The following is a 15,368-nucleotide window of genomic DNA, read 5'->3' on the forward strand; positions in this document are numbered from 1 at the left end:
TAGCGTATAGTGAATACGGCATTAGATTTATACTAGCACCTAAGTCTGCCAATGCTTCTATTGAACTAAGACTACCCAGAAAACATGGAATTGTGAAACTTCCTGGATCAGATAGTTTTTCTGGTATCTTATTCAACAGCACTGCTGAACAATTAGCATTCATAGTAACAGCCGAGAGTTCTTCCATTTTCTTTCTATTCGTGATTAGATCTTTCAAGAATTTAGCATATCTAGGCATTCCTGAAATTACATCAATGAAAGGAAGATTTACATTTATCTGTTTAAACATATCCAAGAATTTGGATTGCTCGGCTTCAAGTTTTTCTTTCTTCATTTTACTCGGATAAGGAAGTGGTGGTTGGTATGGTTTAACATAAGGTTTATCCTTAACTGTGTTATCTTCATTAACCTTTTCAACTACCGGTTCTTTTTCCTTATCTTGATCAGGTTGTGGTTCTTGTGGAGTAGGAATAGTTTCATCAGAAGTTACAGGTATTTCAGGTGGTTTAAGTGTTGTACCACTTCTTGTGGTAATAGCTTTAGCTGTTTCATTCCGGGGGTTAGCATTTGTATCGCTTGGTAAACTTCCCGGTTTTCTTTCACCTATTAACCTTGCTAGGTTACTTACTTCTTGTTCCAGATTTTGAATAGAAGCTTGTTGATTTCTAAATGCTTGAGCATTTTGTTCATTGGTTTGTTTTTGAGATGTGAAAAACTGCGTTTGAGTTTCAACTAGCTTCGTCATCATATCTTCTAAATTCGGCTTTTTATCATCGGTTTGTTGTGGTGGTTTGTTTTGAAAATTAGGTCTTTGCTGATTATAAGTATTATTGGATACTTGTTGATTGCTAGGACCTTGTTGGTTATTGTATGGAATATTTCGGTTATAATTCTGGTTTTGATTGTAAATCGGTCTTGGCGGTTGATAATTATTCTGATAATTATTTCCAGGCCTTTGGTTTATGTATGAAATATTCTCTCTTTGTTCCATTGTTAATTCAATACTGAGACAATCTTTTGTCAAATGTGGTCCTCCACACTGCTCACAACTAATTCGTATTGAGTGAATATCCTTAGTCATCTTTTCCATTCGTCTTTCGAAAGCATCTATCTTTGCTGAAATGGAATCTAAGTCATGGCTAGAATCGGCTCTAGCTGCTTTAGATGATCTAATGATATCTTTTTCTTGATGCCACTCATGTGAGTGGGAAGCAGTATTATCAATAATTTTGTACGCATCAGTTTCGGTTTTCTTCATAATAGAACCACCAGCTGCTATATCTATGTCTTTTCTTGTAGTGATGTCGCATCCTTGGTAGAATATTTGTACTATTTGACAGGTGTCTAAACCATGTTGCGGACATCCTCTTAACAATTTTCCATATCTTGTCCACGCCTCATATAGAGTTTCATTTGGCTTCTGTGTGAACGTAACAATTTCTGCTTGAAGTCTTACGGCTTTAGATGCAGGAAAAAATTGTTTAAGAAATTTGTCAATTAAAACGTCGCATGTATCGATCGCCCCTTCAGGTAACGATTCCAACCAATCTTTGGCTTCTCCCTTTAAAGTCCAGGGAAATAACATGAAATATATCTGTTCATCCTCCACTTCTCGGATTTTAAATAGTGTGCAGATCCTATTAAAGGTACGTAGATGTTCATTTGGATCTTCCTTCGGCGCACCACTAAATTGGCATTGATTAGTCACCATGTGTAAAATTTGTCCTTTGATTTCATAATCTGGCGCATTAATGTCTGGATGAGTAATTGCGTGACCTTGGCCAGTGCGTTTAGCTCTCATTCGGTCTTCCATACTTAAAGGTTCCAGATTCTCCATAATTGAATTTGTTGAATCGGTATCAATAGATGATTCTGATTTAATAGTTCGTTCCTCAACAATCTCTGTTTGAATGATTGGTGGTTCCGGAGGAAAGTTTAATGGTTCAGGATCTATGAACCGTTCCTGAATATTTTCTGGATTCTCAATTGTGAGGTTGGGTTCAAAAAATGGATTATCGGAAATTTGAACTGAAGTACTTGGTCGACTGGATGACGATTCTAAAGAAAAATCAACGGCGGTTATATTTGTTAAACGATGTCTTGATCGAGTTACAGGTGGTGAACGTACAAAAGGTGGTGAACGTCTTGCTCGGTGCATTCACAGAATATCCTATTAGTTTTTAAAAGGAAAGAAAAATTATAATAAGTTATCCAATCAATAGACTTTTCTGATTTTGCCCACGTTTCGAATAGCCAAAAGATGCAGCAGAGGGGCAGGATTCGTTTGGTCTCAATATAATTGAGGACTGTTTGGCTCCAATAACCCGGTCCACGTACAAATCCAACTATTACTACGAACCAGAAAATTTTGATGTCTATCAATTTAACCACTTAAAATAAATTTTCGTAATTTTTAGAAATTTAGATAAGAAGTAGAAAAAATTCTAAGTCCTAAAACTAGAATAGCGAGAAATAAGAGAGAAAAAGAGTTTGTCGATAAAGGTTGAAAAAGAAAAAAAATGGTTGAAAAATAAAAGACGACGGAAAAATAAAAGAAACTTATAAAAACTTAAAAATACTTAACTAACCTAACCTTATTACTACAACTAACTTAAAATTATAATCGCAAATTGAAATTACTAATTGGAATGATAATTGATACATAGTAAAAGGTCTAAAAATATTAAAGCTTACAAGGAAAAACTAAATCCCAAATGGAAATAACTTAAAAAGAAACTAAAACTTAAAAAGGCGTCGCAAAATTCTAAAGCACCTAAATCTTAGTCTAAAGAAAAAGCACTTAAGGAATTCTACGGCAAAGCCTAAAAATCTAGGAGTAAAAATAACTATAGCAAAAACTAAGTTTAAAATTAAATATGAGCGAAAAATACAAATATTACGCTACAACGATTAAAAAAAAGACAAAATATTAAAAGAAATAAAAAGTGATAAAAAAAAAAAATACAATTTTTATTAAAATATTATTTTTATATTAATTATATTAAAGTATTAAGTTTTAAATATAATAAAACTAATTAAAAGTAATTAATTAAACTAAAAACTTAATTAAGAATAATAAAATCAATTAGGGTTTAATTATAATAATAATATATTATACTCCGTAATAAATGCGTTATTAGGGTTTGTTTGTGGCCCTGTCAGACCCCTCATGCGAGTCGCATGATTTAAGAGGGTGGGTCATGCGAGTCGCATGACTGAACTGGACCGGTTCAATTGACAGGTTCAATTTGACAGGTCACGTAATATTTAATATTTATTTTCTTTTTTCTGTTTTATATTTAAAATATAAATATATATATATAATTAAAATAAAACTTAATTTTAAAAACTAAAAATAAACTTAAAATACTTTATAATTTTGTAAAAATAAAAGAAAAACTTAAAAAAAATATACTTACAATATTTTTTTTTTTTTTGATTTTAAAAGCTTTTTTTTTTTTTTTTTTTTTTTTGGTTTTTTTATATTTAAACAAAAATATAAATTTTACAAAAACTAATTATAACTTAAAAATTAAAAATATGGCGTTTCGCTTCGGCGTTCCCCGGCAGCGGCGCCAAAAATACTTGATGTGCAACGAGGTGTATATAAAATAGTTATTATTTTACTAGAAAAACTATTAAATACGATACAATTTTACACAAGATATTTATTTATTTATAGAATGGATATACTTAAACCTTGCTACAACACTTATAGGCAGTGTACCTAATCGTACAGTAGTGTAGTTTTTAGTAAGTCCGGTTCGTTCCACAGGGAGATCTTTGAACAAAGCTCAACGCTATATTAGTTTACTTTTATAAAAATACAAATATATATATAAGTAATATTATTATTATAAAGGGGGGTTTTTACCGTTTAATGACCGGTTTGTCGATTTTAAAACTTTAGTCGCAGTTAAAACCTAATGTAAAATATAAAATAAATACAAGACTTAAATTAAAGCGTAAAGTAAATAACGATAATGAAATTGCGAATAATAAAATTGCGATAATTAAAAAGTACGATAATTAAAAGTGCGATTAAATAACAATAAATAAAAGTGCGATAATTAGAAGTGCAATTAAATATAAAATAAAGGGAATTAAATATGAAATAAAAGAATTATGCTTATTTAAACTTCCGTAATCATGATGTTTGACGTGTTGATTTTAGTTTTATGCCCATGGGTTAATTGTCCTTTGTCCTGGATTATTCAATATGTCCGTCTGGTTTTTGTCCATAACAGTCCATCAGTCATAAATATAAATTGCAAGTGTCCTTGTCAAATTATTATTATACCCGAAGATAAATATTCCAACTAATTGGGGATTCGAATTGTAACAAGGTTTTAATACTTTGTTTAATGAATACACCAGGTTATCGACTGCGTGTAAACCAAGGTTTTACTACTTTGTTAACAATTACACCAATTACCCTTGAATGTAATTTCACCCCTGTTTTAATTATTCTAGTGGCTATTAATCCATTCCCGTGTCCTGTTAAATGAACGATTATTCGTACATATAAATACCCCGCCCATCGTGTCCGATCGAGTTTATATGGTAATTTATAGGGACGCCCAATTGTAAATCTTTATATTAACATTAACAAACTTTCATTTAGTTAAACAAATATAAAGCCCATTATTAGCCCATAGTTTAATTTCCACAAGTGTCGTTCTTTTGTCCAAACCCCAATTATGGTACAAAGCCCAATTACCCAATTTTAGTAATTAGCCCAACATCATGATTACTTCGTTTTAAATAAGCATAATAATAACTTAGCTACGAGACATTAATGTAAAAAGGTTGAACATAACTTACAATGATTAAAAATAGCGTACCGTTACACGGACAGAATTTCGACTTACACCCTTACAACATTCGCTAACATACCCTTATTATTAGAATTATAATTAAAATTAAAATATAAATTATAAATATAAATATATTTACGTATGAAGAGGAAGAGAAAAAAGATGATTAAAACTCGGCACAAAACTGGCTTTATATAGGACCTGACCAGCAATCTCACTCCATGCGACTCGCATGGATTTGTGCCTTTGGCCATGCGAGTCGCATGGCCACCCTGGATCCAGCCAAATGACTTTGTTTTCTTCTTGCCGACGTAATATAATAATAATAATATATATAATATATAATTATATATAATTATATATATATTATATTATATTCTTGTGCATAGTAGACTAGATATTTTTGGTCCGTTGCGTCGGGCGTTTCTTCTTGGCTCAGGTCCCGGTTCCGGATTTTCGGACGTCCTCGCGTATTATTTTAAATCGCGTACTTTGCGTTTTGTAACTTGTACTCTTGTCATTTTGAGACGTTCCTCATCAATATTTTGAACCTTTTTTTTATTGTCTTTTGTACTTTTGAGCTTTTTGGACCTTTTTGTCTTCAATTTGTCGAATCTGTCTTTTGTCTTCACTTTTTAATATTTAAACGAATATTGCTTGTAAATCGAACAATACCAACTAAAATCTTGTCTTTCTTGGGGAATAATGCTATGAAATATATGTTCGTTTTTAGCATTATCAACATGATTGATAAAATCTTGTCTAGAGTCGGTCAGAATTCTTCGGCACAACTATTTAAGGCGAGATCAGTTTGTAAGACTTTCGAAGAACGTTCCAAGAATTCCTTGGTTTATAAAAGGCTTTCGTTTGAAAGTTGGGGGATATCACATTGGGAAATGCATAAGTTACGATGTGTTTACTTTGACGCATATATTGCGGGGAACCCAAATGCTATTTTACGCAATGGGTTAAGAAATTATTTTGACTCAATATATCCGAATATTGGACTTCGTGATTTAGAAAAAGCGGCTAACATGCAACATAAAGAAGCATGTTATGCTTACGGATTAGTAATGTTCGCTTCTCACGAAAGTGAGAACAAGAACATCGGGCTACAACTATTAAACAAAACGTTCCCACAAGTGACGGAGTCTGTAATTGGGGTAAGAAATGAGGTTTTTAGATTGTTACGGGACTGTTGGACATTACGTAACCCTCGTCCCTTTGACGATGTTACAACACGCTGTCTTATCAACGGCCATAACGGTTATGTTCCACAAGACCAAGGATGGGAAGTAATCCTAGTAAAACCAGAATGCATGACTTGTTTCTGGACGTATGAATTACGTGTCTTTATTGCCTTTGCTGAACGACTTGTGTACTAGCTAGAATTATCTTCACAACCATCTTGTATCAAATTTATTGTGTGCTATATTTCATGCTATATGTAAAATAAGCGGTATTGTAAGTTTGTAAAAGTTTGAAGGCGAAATATTATTATAATCAGTTTTTCATATAGAATTGTAGTAGTTGAATTGTATAATAGCTACTAAGTATGAACTTAACGGGTAGGTACTACCCGAATTTAAACTTATAAAACGCTAATATGAAGAAAAAGCTTTTATAAATGAGTTCATATTATGCTACGAAATACTATTAACTACTCTTAATACTCTGTATGATTAACTTGTTCCATTTGACTATTTTGAAGGAAATGGCACCGACTACTCGACACACCGTGAATATGAATGAAGAGGAATTCCGTACTTTTCTAGCTTCAAACATAGCCGCAGTACAGGCTGCGCTACATACCAACAATAACCTTGGATCTAGCAGTACAGGAAATCGTGTAGGATGCACCTACAAAGAATTCACTGCCTGCAAACCTTTGAAATTTGATGGAACTGAAGGACCGATCGGATTGAAACGGTGGACCGAGAAGGTCGAATCGGTGTTTACCATAAGTACCGTCCCAGAACCGAGGTCAATAAGCTCAAGACAGAACTTAGAGGGTTACGAACCCAAGGATTTGATATTACCACGTACGAAAGACGATTCACAGAATTGTGCCTATTGTGTCCGGGAGCATCCGAAGATGAGGAAGAGAAGATCGACGCGTTTGTGAAAGGATTACCGGAAAGAATCCAAGAAGATATAAGTTCACACGAGCCCACCTCTATACAACAGGCATGTAGAATGGCTCACAAACTAGTGAACCAGATTGAAGAAAGAATTAAAGAATAGACTGCTGAAGAGGCCAATGTGAAGCAAGTCAAAAGAAAGTGGGAGAAAAACGGTGATAAGAATCACCAATACAACAACAACAGCAATTACAACAATAATCGCAACAATTATCCCAATAATCGCAACATCAATCGCAACTACAACAAACGGCCCAACAACAACAACAATAACAACAACAATCAGAAGCAGCTATGCCAAAGGTGTGAAAAGTATCACTCGGGGTTCTGCACCAAATTTTACAACAAGTGTAAAAGAAATGGTCATAGCGCGGCGAAGTGTGAGGTCTACGGACCAGGGGTTAATAGAACGAAAGGAACAAATGGTGTCGGAACGAGTAATGGCGGAGCAAGTAGTGTCGGAGCAAGTTATGCCAATGTAGTTTGTTATAAATGTGGAAAACCGGGCCACATTATTAGAAATTGCCCGAACCAGGAGAACACGAATGGACAAGGCCGCGGAAGAGATTTCAATATTAATGCGGCAGAGGCACAGGAAGACCCGGAGCTTGTTACGGGTACGTTTCTTATTGACAATAAATCTGCTTACGTTTTATTTGATTCGGGTGCGGATAGAAGCTATATGAGTAGAGATTTTTGTGCTAAATTAAGTTGTCCATTGACGCCTTTGGATAGTAAATTTTTACTCGAATTAGCAAATGGTAAATTAATTTCAGCAGATAATATATGTCGGAATCGAGAAATTAAACTGGTTAGCGAAACATTTAAGATTGATTTGATACCAGTAGAGTTAGGGAGTTTTGATGTGATAATCGGTATGGACTGGTTGAAAGAAGTGAAAGCAGAGATCGTTTGTTACAAAAATGCAATTCGCATTATCCGAGAAAAAGGAAAACCCTTAATGGTGTACGGAGAAAAGGGCAACACGAAGCTACATCTTATTAGTAATTTGAAGGCACAAAAACTAATAAGAAAAGGTTGTTATGCTGTTCTAGCACACGTCGAGAAAGTACAAACTGAAGAAAAGAGCATCAATGATGTTCCCATTGCAAAAGAATTTCCCGATGTATTTCCGAAAGAATTACCGGGATTACCCCCACATCGATCCGTTGAATTTCAAATAGATCTTGTACCAGGAGCTGCACCAATAGCTCGTGCTCCTTACAGACTCGCACCCAGCGAGATGAAAGAACTGCAAAGCCAATTACAAGAACTTTTAGAGCGTGGTTTCATTCGACACAGCACATCACCGTGGGGAGCTCCTGTTTTGTTTGTCAAGAAGAAAGATGGTACATTCAGGTTGTGTATCGACTACCGAGAGTTGAACAAACTTACCATAAAGAACTGCTACCCACTACCGAGAATCAACGACTTATTTGATCAACTACAAGGCTCGTCTATTTATTCAAAGATTGACTTACGTTCCGGGTATCATCAAATGCGGGTGAAAGAAGATGATATTCCAAAGACTGCTTTCAGAACACGTTACGGTCATTACGAGTTTATGGTCATGCCGTTTGGTTTAACTAATGCACCAGCTGTGTTCATGGACCTTATGAACAGAGTGTGTGGACCATACCTTGACAAGTTTGTCATTGTTTTCATTGATGACATACTTATTTACTCAAAGAATGACCAAGAACACGGTGAACATTTGAGGAAGGTGTTAGAAGTATTGAGGAAGGAAGAATTGTACGCTAAGTTTTCAAAGTGTGCATTTTGGTTGGAAGAAGTTCAATTCCTCGGTCACATAGTGAACAAAGAAGGTATTAAGGTGGATCCGGCAAAGATAGAAACTGTTGAAAAGTGGGAAACCCCGAAAACTCCAAAACACATACGCCAGTTTTTAGGACTAGCGGGTTACTACAGAAGGTTCATCCAAGACTTTTCCAGAATAGCAAAACCCTTGACTGCATTAACGCATAAAGGGAAGAAATTTGAATGGAATGATGAACAAGAGAAAGCGTTTCAGTTATTGAAGAAAAAGCTAACTACGGCACCTATATTGTCATTGCCTGAAGGGAATGATGATTTTGTGATTTATTGTGATGCATCAAAGCAAGGTCTCGGTTGTGTATTAATGCAACGAACGAAGGTGATTGCTTATGCGTCTAGACAATTGAAGATTCACAAACAAAATTATACGACGCATGATTTGGAATTAGGCGCGGTTGTTTTTGCATTAAAGACTTGGAGGAACTACTTATATGGGGCAGCGTAGATGGATTGAATTATTGAATGATTACGACTTTGAGATTCGTTACCACCCGGGGAAGGCAAATGTGGTAGCCGATGCCTTGAGCAGGAAGGACAGAGAACCCATTCGAGTAAAATCTATGAATATAATGATTCATAATAACCTTACTACTCAAATAAAGGAGGCGCAACAAGGAGTTTTAAAAGAGGGAAATTTAAAGGATGAAATACCCAAAGGATCGGAGAAGCATCTTAATATTCGGGAAGACGGAACCCGGTATAGGGCTGAAAGGATTTGGGTACCAAAATTTGGAGATATGAGAGAAATGGTACTTAGAGAAGCTCATAAAACCAGATACTCAATACATCCTGGAACGAGGAAGATGTACAAGGATCTCAAGAAATATTTTTGGTGGCCGGGTATGAAAGCCGATGTTGCTAAATACGTAGGAGAATGTTTGACGTGTTCTAAGGTCAAAGCTGAGCATCAGAAACCATCAGGTCTACTTCAATAACCCGAAATCCCGGAATGGAAATGGGAAAACATTACCATGGATTTCATCACTAAATTGCCAAGGACTGCAAGTGGTTTTGATACTATTTGGGTAATAGTTGATCGTCTCACCAAATCAGCACACTTCCTGCCAATAAGAGAAGATGACAAGATGGAGAAGTTAGCACGACTTTATTTTAAGGAAGTCGTCTCCAGACATGGAATACCAATCTCTATTATCTCTGATAGGGATGGCAGATTTATTTCAAGATTCTGGCAGACATTACAGCAAGCATTAAGAACTCGTCTAGACATGAGTACTGCCTATCATCCACAAACTGATGGGCAGAGTGAAAGGACGATACAAACGCTTGAAGACATGCTACGAGCATGTGTTATTGATTTCGGAAACAGTTGGGATCGACATCTACCGTTAGCAGAATTTTCCTACAACAACAGCTACCATTCAAGCATTGAGATGGCGCCATTTGAAGCACTTTATGGTAGAAAGTGCAGGTCTCCGATTTGTTGGAGTGAAGTGGGGGATAGACAGATTACAGGTCCGGAGATTATACAAGAAACTACCGAGAAGATCATCCAAATTCAACAACGGTTGAAAACTGCCCAAAGTCGACAAAAGAGCTACGCTGACATTAAAAGAAAAGATATAGAATTTGAAATTGGAGAGATGGTCATGCTTAAAGTTGCACCTTGGAAAGGCGTTGTTCGATTTGGTAAACGAGGGAAATTAAATCCAAGGTATATTGGACCATTCAAGATTATTGATCGTGTCGGACCAGTAGCTTATCAACTTGAGTTACCTCAACAACTCGTGGCTGTACATAACACTTTCCACGTCTCGAATTTAAAGAAATGTTTTGCTAAAGAAGATCTCACTATTCCGTTAGATGAAATCCAAATCAACGAAAAACTTCAATTCATCGAAGAACCCGTCGAAATAATGGATCGTGAGGTTAAAAGACTTAAGCAAAACAAGATACCAATTGTTAAGGTTTGATGGAATGCTTGTAGAGGACCCGAGTTCACCTGGGAGCGTGAAGATCATATGAAGAAGAAATACCCGCATCTATTTCCAGAAGATTCGTCAACACCTTCAACAGCTTAAAATTTCGGGACGAAATTTATTTAACGGGTAGGTACTGTAGTGACCCGAACTTTTCCATGTTTATATATATTAATTGAGATTGATATTTACATGATTAAATGTTTCCAACATGTTAAGCAATCAAACTTGTTAAGACTTGATTAATTGAAATATGTTTCATATAGACAATTGACCACCCAAGTTGACCGGTGATTCACGAACGTTAAAACTTGTAAAAACTATATGATGACATATATATGGATATATATATAGTTAACATGATACTATGATAATTAAACATATCATTAAGTATATTAACAATGAACTACAAATGTAAAAACAAGACTACTAACTTAATGATTTTTAAACGAGATATATATGTAACGATTATCGTTGTAAAGACATTTAATGTATATATATCATATTAAGAGATATTCATACATGATAATATCATGATAATATAATAATTTAAAATCTCATTTGATATTATAAACATTGGGTTAACAACATTTAACAAGATCGTTAACCCAAAGGTTTCAAAACAACACTTACATGTAACGACTAACGATGACTTAACGACTCAGTTAAAATGTATATACATGTAGTGTTTTAATATGTATTTATACACTTTTGAAAGACTTCAATACACTTATCAAAATACTTCTACTTTACAAAAATGCTTACAATTATATCCTCGTTCAGTTTCATCAACAATTCTACTCGTATGCACCCGTATTCGTACTCATACAATACACAGCTTTATGTACTATTGGTATATACACTCCAATGATCAGCTCTTAGCAGCCCATGTGAGTCACCTAACACATGTGGGAACCATCATTTGGCAACTAGCATGAAATATCTCATAAAATTACAAAAATATGAGTAATCATTCATGACTTATTTACATGAAAACAAAATTACATATCCTTTATATCTAATCCATACACCAACGACCAAAAACACCTAAAAACACTTTCATTCTTCAATTTTCTTCATCTAATTGATCTCTCTCAAGTTCTATCTTCAAGTTCTAAGTGTTCTTCATATATTCTACAAGTTCTAGTTACATAAAATCAAGAATACTTTCAAGTTTGCTAGCTCACTTCCAATCTTGTAAAGTGATCATCCAACCTCAAGAAATCTTTGTTTCTTACAGTAGGTTATCATTCTAATACAAGGTAATAATCATATTCAAACTTTGGTTAAATTTCTATAACTATAACAATCTTATTTCAAGTGACGATCTTACTTGAACTTGTTTTCGTGTCATTATTCTGCTTCAAGAACTTCGAGCCATCCAAGGATCCGTTGAAGCTAGATCCATTTTTCCCTTTTCCAGTAGGTTTATCCAAGGAACTTAAGGTAGTAATGATGTTCATAACATCATTCAATTCATATATATAAAGCTATCTTATTCGAAGGTTTAAACTTGTAATCACTAGAACATAGTTTAGTTAATTCTAAACTTGTTCGCAAACAAAAGTTAATCCTTCTAACTTGACTTTTAAAATCAACTAAACACATGTTCTATATCTATATGATATGCTAACTTAATGATTTAAAACCTGGAAACACGAAAAATACCGTAAAACCGGATTTACGCCGTCGTAGTAACACCGCGGGCTGTTTTGGGTTTGTTAATTAAAAACTATGATAAACATTGATTTAAAAGTTGTTATTCTGAGAAAATAATTTTTATTATGAACATGAAACTATATCCAAAAATTATGGTTAAACTCAAAGTGGAAGTATGTTTTCTAAAATGGTCATCTAGACGTCGTTCTTTCGACTGAAATGACTACCTTTACAAAAACGACTTGTAACTTATTTTTCCGACTATAAACCTATACTTTTTCTGTTTAGATTCATAAAATATAGTTCAATATGAAACCATAGCAATTTGATTCACTCAAAACGGATTTAAAATGAAGAAGTTATGGGTCAAACAAGATTGGATAATTTTTCTCATTTTAGCTACGTGAAAATTAGTAACAAATCTATTCTAACCATAACTTAATCAACTTGTATTGTATATTATGTAATCTTGATATACCATAGACACGTATACAATGTTTCGACCTATCATGTCGACACATCTATATATATTTCGGAACAACCATAGACACTCTATATGTGAATGTTGGAGTTAGCTATACAGGGTTGAGGTTGATTCCAAAATATATATAGTTTGAGTTGTGATCAATACTGAGATACGTATACACTGGGTCGTGGATTGATTCAAGATAATATTTATCGATTTATTTCTGTACATCTAACTGTGGACAACTAGTTGTAGGTTACTAACGAGGACAGCTGACTTAATAAACTTAAAACATCAAAATATATTAAAAGTGTTGTAAATATATTTTGAACATACTTTGATATATATGTATATAATGTTATAGTTTCGTGAATCAACCAGTGGCCAAGTCTTACTTCCCGACGAAGTAAAAATCTGTGAAAGTGAGTTATAGTCCCACTTTTAAAATCTAATATTTTTGGGATGAGAATACATGTAGGTTTTATAAATGATTTACAAAATAGACACAAGTACGTGAAACTACATTCTATGGTTGAATTATCGAAATCGAATATGCCCCTTTTTATTAAGTCTGGTAATCTAAGAATTAGGGAACAGACACCCTAATTGACGCGAATCCTAAAGATAGATCTATTGGGCCTAACAAACCCCATCCAAAGTACCGGATGCTTTAGTACTTTGAAATTTATATCATATCCGAAGGGTGTCCCGGAATGATGGGGATATTCTTATATATGCATCTTGTTAATGTCGGTTACCAGGTATTCACCATATAAATGATTTTTATCTCTATGTATGGGATGTGTATTGAAATATGAAATCTTGTGGTCTATTATTATGATTTGATATATATAGGTTAAACCTATAACTCACCAACATTTTTGTTGACGTTTTAAGCATGTTTATTCTCAGGTGATTATTAAGAGCTTCCGCTGTCGCATACTTAAATAAGGACGAGATTTGGAGTCCATGCTTGTATGATATTGTGTAAAAACTGCATTCAAGAAACTTATTTTGTTGTAACATATTTGTATTGTAAACCATTATGTAATGGTCGTGTGTAAACAGGATATTTTAGATTATCATTATTTGATAATCTACGTAAAGCTTTTTAAACCTTTATTGATGAAATAAAGGTTATGGTTTGTTTTAAAATGAATGCAGTCTTTGAAAAACGTCTCATATAGAGGTCAAAACCTCGCAACGAAATCAATTAATATGGAACGTTTTTAATCAATAAGAACGGGACATTTCACAATGTTAGAAACCAGCTCATCTTCTCGACAAGTATCGTTTACTCAGCCATCTACACAACAACAGCCAGCAGATGTTGATGTTCAGGGGGAGCATCTTGCTATTGTTCCCTATCTGCCACCACAAGAACCAGTATCAACACAAGAACCATCAGCTGAACCCAAGCCAATTGACAAACAAAGGGTGAAATCTGCTCCTAGGGATAACTAGCCCCTAAGGAAAGGACCCCTATATGAGGCAGCTGATGAAGATACTGTGGCAGTTATGCCAGCTGATACTAATCAGTCAGCTGGTACGGAAGACACAACAAGGAGTGCTGTGAATGAAGACCCAGCCAGTAGTGTGCTGCTGGGTGAAATAAGTGTTGAAGACCCAACAAAGGTGGATGTGCTGGGTGCTAATCAAGATTATGATACGATTAATCCTGCCGACTTTACAGTCTGGAGTAGAAGAGATCACTTATTTGTTCAATCACCTATCTCTCCCCGGACCCTCACTTATTTTAACAGAACACAGGATAATCATGTTAATCAGTTTCCAGTGAGTTCATCTGGCATAGGTGAATCAATCATGTATCCTCCATCTTCCTTAAAACGTCATGGTAAGCACAGAACTTAGGAAGATGATTCAACTGCCCGTGGTGAGCCAGATCTATTTAGAATGAATCCAGATGAAAGAGAAGCTTACAGGCTGGAGATCACTGTACCAGAATTGCTTGAGCAAAGACAAGCAGCTATTAATGAAAGGATACGCTGTAGTGACCCGAACTTTTCCATGTTTATATATATTAATTGAGATTGATATTTACATGATTAAATGTTTCCAACATGTTAAGCAATCAAACTTGTTAAGACTTGATTAATTGAAATATGTTTCATATAGACAATTGACCACCCAAGTTGACCGGCGATTCACGAACGTTAAAACTTGTAAAAACGACATGACGATATATATATATGGATATACATATGGTTAACATGAGATTATGATAAGTAAGTATCTCCATAAGTATATTAACAATGAGTTATATACATATAAACAAGACTACTAACTTAAGGATTTCGAAACGAGACATATATGTAACGATTATCGTTGTAACGACATTTAAATGTATATATATCATATTAAGATATATTAATATATCATAATATCATGATAATATAATAATTTAACATCTCATTAGATATAATAAATAATGGGTTAACAGCATTAATTGAGATCGTTAACTTAAAGGTTTCAAAACAACACTTACATGTAA

The sequence above is a fragment of the Rutidosis leptorrhynchoides genome, chromosome 3 (genome assembly GCF_046630445.1).
Source record: "Rutidosis leptorrhynchoides isolate AG116_Rl617_1_P2 chromosome 3, CSIRO_AGI_Rlap_v1, whole genome shotgun sequence".
Lineage (NCBI taxonomy): Eukaryota > Viridiplantae > Streptophyta > Magnoliopsida > Asterales > Asteraceae > Rutidosis > Rutidosis leptorrhynchoides.